We start from the raw sequence: 6,300 nt of genomic DNA, 5'->3' as shown, positions 1-6,300 counted from the left end.
TTAAAAACATAATATTTTTTAGGATATGAAGGAGGGGGATGAAAAAAATTTAGACCAAAAAAAAGGGGGGGTCAAATACTTTTCCAACCCGCCCAACAAACAAAAAAAAAATTATGAACAATGCCTTAGGTTTTTTATTTTCGTTCATTTCAATCATTTACCTTATTTGGTTTAGTTGTGGAACCGAATTCATCAGTCCGCTGCTTACAAAAAATAAGCGGTTTTCAATTTGCAATCACAACCAAAATTCACACCAATTAAATAGATTCATCGGTTATTTTACCTCCTGATCTGTGGGAATTTCTGTACTACTATATACTATGATGGTTGTGACAATGAGCTTTATACTTGTTAGCCGCAGGGAATCAACGCCATTTGGCTCTAATGCACACCCATTTAGTGCACACAGGTGCTTTTACGCACAAATTTTGACTGAAACCAGGATATTTCACTACATGTATATGCTGAGACACATAATGCTCCCATACCCCTCAACTACGTCTATGGCAAGCCAAGGGGTTCAAAAGCGTGGAACTGCTACGCGTAGCTTCTTTCTCCTTACGTGCAGCTTATTAACCAATCAGATTCGCGGTTTTAAACACGTGGAGCTGATGTAAACATCCTCTCTCACAAATATTACGTTGTTAATTTTTGTAAATGAAAATATCTGTAGTATATCAGCAAAAAATGGTATAGGTGCTATTAAAGTAATATCTGAACAGAATGATGATTGTTCTATATTTAGGGGCTATCATTTTCTTCGGAAGGGGATCCCAAATATAGGGGGTCATACTTTTTTGGAAAGAAAAATAAGGGGGAGGGGTCATAAAGTGATAATGACAAAATGCAGGGAGTCACAAGATGAATACAGATAGTGTGTTTATTGTATTCAAAAAGGCTGATTTCAATACAATTTTAGCCTGTCTAGGGGGTAAGGTGTATCGGTGGTGGGAGTCGTGGGTCATAACATTTTGATGCCGAAATAGTGAGGGCCGCAATTTTATTGACGCCGACTTTTTGTCAATTTAGGACCCCCCCCCGTTCCGAAAAAAATGATGACCCGTTTTACTCTCTCCATATTTACACAGTGGCATGTGATATCGCTTTCCCTGCAATATCTTTACACAGCGCTTTACATCAGTAGTAGTTGTTGTTTGACCTTCATATCCCCTGCACCGCTAATACAACCCGAGTATAAAGTTACTTGCTATTAAACACGGTGTAAACTTGGAAACACTAAATAAATATGCTTTGTGTCATTTTGGCATTTTAGCCAGGCATTAGCAACATGTTCTCTTGACACGTGCTGTGATTTGACCTCCTTACCCGCTCGTTATCTATGCTAATTCCGTAAATTAATTACAAGATAATAATTGTGAAAGAGGATACCTAGCACTATACTACGCGCAGCTAACGACCCAACCACGTGATTAAATTTGACTATTTTGATTGGTCAAACAGCTGCTCGTAACGAGAAAGAAGTTACGCGTAGCAGTTCCACGCTTTTGAACCTCTTGGCTTGCCATATACGTCTATCCAAGCTACAAGTGTTTGATGATCAGGCTAAAAACAATTCGTCATTTGAGCAATCCCTTCATACAACACTATAAGATGAAAAGATAACACCTGCTCTACGGTACCGGCAGGCGGATATTTCAAGTTAGGTGTTGTTGGCATTAAAAATCACCCAAAAATTGCCTTTTTCACACTCCTCACTTACTTTTTTCAGTCAAACCAGATCCACTTTTGCCCCCACCCACCCCAAAATATTGGCTGATTTCACATGCATGCAACAAACAAAATAAAATTAAAATTAAAATTATCAAAATTTTGGGTCATTAAGGCTTGGTAAATTTGGTTCCGTATTAAAGGCTCGTATTTTTCGTTCATGTTTATTTGTCTGTTAAGGGATCTAGAATGAGCGTTTATTGCGTTTCGACAGTATTTTTTGTGGGACATGAGAGCACCTCAGACCTATCGAATTGCATTCTGAATACGAAGCATGTCTTTCTGATATCAAATAATTTTCATTTTTGAAAATCACAATATAATACAAATTTTATGACAAATTATAAAAATTTGATATTTTTCAAATTTTTGATATATAACAGTCCTCGAAGTAAATTATATAAATCTAATGATATATTCTTAAAGTGTATGTAGCTGGGAGGAAAAGCCGACGGTCAATTGAAAATTTTGACCTTCCATAATGAAGATATGGATTTTTTCCCAAAAGACCCAATTTTTTTGGTGTTTTGGGAAAAAAATCCATATCTTCAATACAAAAGGTCAAAATTTTCAATTGATCGTCGGCTTTTCATCCCACCTACATACACTTTAAGTATAAATCATCAGATTTATAAAGTTTACTTCGAGTACTGTTAAATATCAAAAATATCAATTTTAATGATTTGCCATAAAATGCGTATTAAATTGCGAATTTCAAAAATCAAAATTATTTGATATCAGAAGGACATTCTTCGTATTCAGAATGCAATTCGATATGTCTGATGTGCTCTAATGTCCCAAAATAAATACTGTCCAAACGTTCATACCCCTTCCCTTAAATAGCCTAAGCCAAATAAAATTTCCAAGTTCACTCCCCATATATATACGTCTTTCTGCCTAATCACAGCCTTTCCGACCATTAGGCCAGGTAAGGCGGTCGCCTAGGGCGGCAAACGCAGAGGGGCGCAAAAAAAGGGCGAAAAAAAAAGAAGAAAAAAATCAGGAATGGAGAAAGAAAAGGGAAGAAAAAATGAGGGCGGATAAAAATAAACAATAGGGGGGGAATAAAAAGGTGGCGAAAAGAGAAACAGAAAACAGTGCGAAAAAGGAAAAGGGAGACATGAGAAAAAGAATAGAAACGGGGCATTTTTCTGACTCTTACCGTATCTCTTGCCAGTGGTGAACATAGCTTTTCTAAGCTAAAGCTGTCGACTTATTTGCGTTCAACGATGACCCAAGAAAGATTTTAAACCAATAATTCATATAATAATTAACAGTGAAAAAAGTCGCTTCAATTGCCTGTCAATTGGCGCAACTTTATATTTACATGTAAAGCAATACCGGGTCGCCTAAAGGTCAAAACTGTTCTGCAAATGGCTTCAATTGGGCCGTCATTTTGCAAATTTTCGGCTTTTTAAAACACAATAATAGTGCAAAAATAGTCCACTAAAAGGCTTCAATTAAGTCTTAATTTTGCAAAGGTTTCTCACTTACAGTAAAAAATTGTTATAGTTTGTTTAATAAAACCGTGGGATCCCGGTTGTATTCTCCAATTCACCACTAAAGCTCCACAGTTACGCCTCTTAGTGGTCTTCTTTCGTTATTTCTGCTTAAACTTCCTTGATCATTGTTATTATGTAATAATTTTTTGCAAAGAATCACAAAATTAAAACTTTAAAATAAAATTTGACAGAAATCATACATTATGGCTTTAACCCCCATTACTCAGTAGGGTGAACTTGTTGGTGTCTTAAATCACACACACACACAAACAAGCAAATATATAGTGAGGAAAGTGGGCCATAATTAAGTGAATTTGTCCAGAAATATTGGAATTTTTAGCACATTTTTATTGCATTTTACAAAATGTAGACTTTGGTACATTAGTGATGTCTCTCTCACCCAGTTGAACAGTGTATACCATTCAAATTTGATTAAAGTTGGGAATAAGATTATTATATTATAGCTCATATGCATGTGATTGCACACTTCAACATGTATTGCCAGTAATTTTTCCAAATATTTAAATTGAAACAAAAAAGTACCCAGGGTGTATTAAGCAGAAAAATCATTAAATGGCTTTCTTTTTGTTGAAAATTTGTCTACATTGCATGCATATTGTGGGTTTTAATTTTGCAGTAATTTTCCCCATGATTAACAAGAGCACCAATGGTGCTGTAGCTCATTGTTATGGGTTATGGTCAGAATACCATGCATAGCTATGTATAGCCATGCATAGTTATGTATAGCCATGCATAGTTATGTATAGCCATGCATAGCTATGTATAGCCATGCATAGTTATGTATAGCCATGCATAGTTATGTATAGCCATGCATAGTTATGTATAGCCATGCATAGCTATGTATAGCCATGCATAGTTATGTATAGCCATGCATAGTTATGTATAGCCATGCATAGCTATGTATAGCCATGCATAGTTATGTATAGCCATGCATAGCTATGTATAGCCATTCATAGCTATGTATAGCCATGTATAGCTATGTATGGCCATGTATAGCTATGTATAGCCATATGTGACCATGTCATAGCCATGTATACTCCATGTATAGCCATGTATAGCTATGTATAGCCATGTATAGCCATGTATACAGGGTTGACAAAAAAGGTTGAAAAACACATTTCAGTATTCTCAAACCTCAAAATCACCATAGTGCTGTGATCAAGCACAAATCAGCATTTTGAAAATATACTTATGGTTCTCAAGATATTTATTTATTCAAGGCATTTATTTATTTGTACCTTTTGCTTGTCGAGTATCCTTTGATTTTATTTTGTTTAATACAGTTTTGTTTGTATATTTAATGTCTTGGATGCACCATCGGATAGATGAGTGGCACTGATGTAAAAGCAATTTCCAAATAAAAACTTGAAACTTAAAAACTACAACATTTTCATGGTAAATGCCATACATAGCTATGTATAGCCATGCATAGTTATGTATAGCCATGCATAGCTATCTATAGCCATGCATAGCTATGTAGAGCTATGTATGGCCATGTATAGCCATATGTAACATGTCATAGCCATGTATAGCTATGTATAGCCATGTATAGCTATGTATACAGGGCTGCCAACTTTGAAAAACTCATTTCAGTATTCTCAAACCTCAAAATCACCATAGTGCTGTGATCAAGCACAAATCCATGATGCAGTCATGTCTACAGTAGAATTCATCTCGACCTTTTCAGGACTTAAACCCCATTAAAAGCTATTAAACCAAGATTACACTCATTGAAGCAGCTAAACTGATTAAATCAGATCTTCTCTGGTTGTGCACAAGTGTCTGTTTTCAATGTGCGACATCGCAATAAAGCTGATATTATAGCTTCAGTTGGGTAACCGATTATAAAGGAAACGAAAGGAAACAAAGGTATGTGTACCTTTGTTCACGAAATGAGACAAAGACCTGCTTTTTGTTAACCAGCATTCTTCAAAATGAGCAACATAATAATTGTTGACTTAACACAGTTTGGAAATAATTTCTTCATATTTTTGGTGTTATCTGTCGTTTACATATCCTTCCTAAAACACAAAAGTGCGACCCTCTCCAAACATCTAAATTAGCTAAAAATTTAGGACATGTTACAAAACTATATTTTCTAGAACCTATTTAGAATAGTTTAAATGTAGCTTTTACCGTTTTTTTGTGGCATCCTTCAGAAGTGAGCGGTCCGATACCAATATTTTCGGTCAAATCTCCATTCAATTGGCTAGCTATGCCTTGCCCTCACTCATATTTTACAAAAGTGCGACCATTTCTGAACATCTAACCTAGCTGTAATTTTAGGTCATGTTATAGAAATATATTTGCTAGAAGTTTTGGAGAATAAATAAAATATTGGCTGGTTATTTTTCACACAGTGATGTTAACTAGGCAAGTGTCCATTCTTTCCAACATACATCATTTCTTGAGGTCACGCGTCAATGGTGAGAGCACTGTGTATTGTGTATAGGAAAACGGACAGTAACTGCAGTATGCAGCATTTTTGACAATATACTTACAGATATTTATTGCTCGCGCCGGGAGGCGCGAGTATTAGTGTTTACCTCTGAGCGGAACGTGGAGAATTGAAGAAAAGCCTGTTTTACTTAAATTAAAATTACCTTCATTTAAATATTTATGACACTTTCATCAAAACAAATATTCAAACGATGATAATGTGTAATATAATAAACGTGAAATTTTAGTATTTTAAGGCTGAATTGCACATGCGTACTCTGACCATTGAGGCCAGTGACCCGTCAGTGATAGTCATGGGCAAATTGACATCGACATTTTTCTTACTGCTGATTGGTTATACACATTTTGGACTCTTCGATTAATTTAGGTATAGGGGTGTTTGAGGTTAATACGGTGTACCATTAGGGACTTGCATACTTTAACACATTAACCAATGATCCTAGAGAGCCGTGTGTAGTCGTGCGATATGTCAAACTTTTCCTCTGATCATCAGAAACAAACGGACAGTTGTCGCATTTCTGTAGGATCATTGGTTAAAGAGATATAGACACTTTTTGTACTTTTGTGAACTTTGCTCTCTTTTTAACAA

Source organism: Amphiura filiformis, chromosome 2 (assembly GCF_039555335.1).
Source record: "Amphiura filiformis chromosome 2, Afil_fr2py, whole genome shotgun sequence".
Lineage (NCBI taxonomy): Eukaryota > Metazoa > Echinodermata > Ophiuroidea > Amphilepidida > Amphiuridae > Amphiura > Amphiura filiformis.
Note: the sequence above shows the minus strand (reverse complement) of the source record.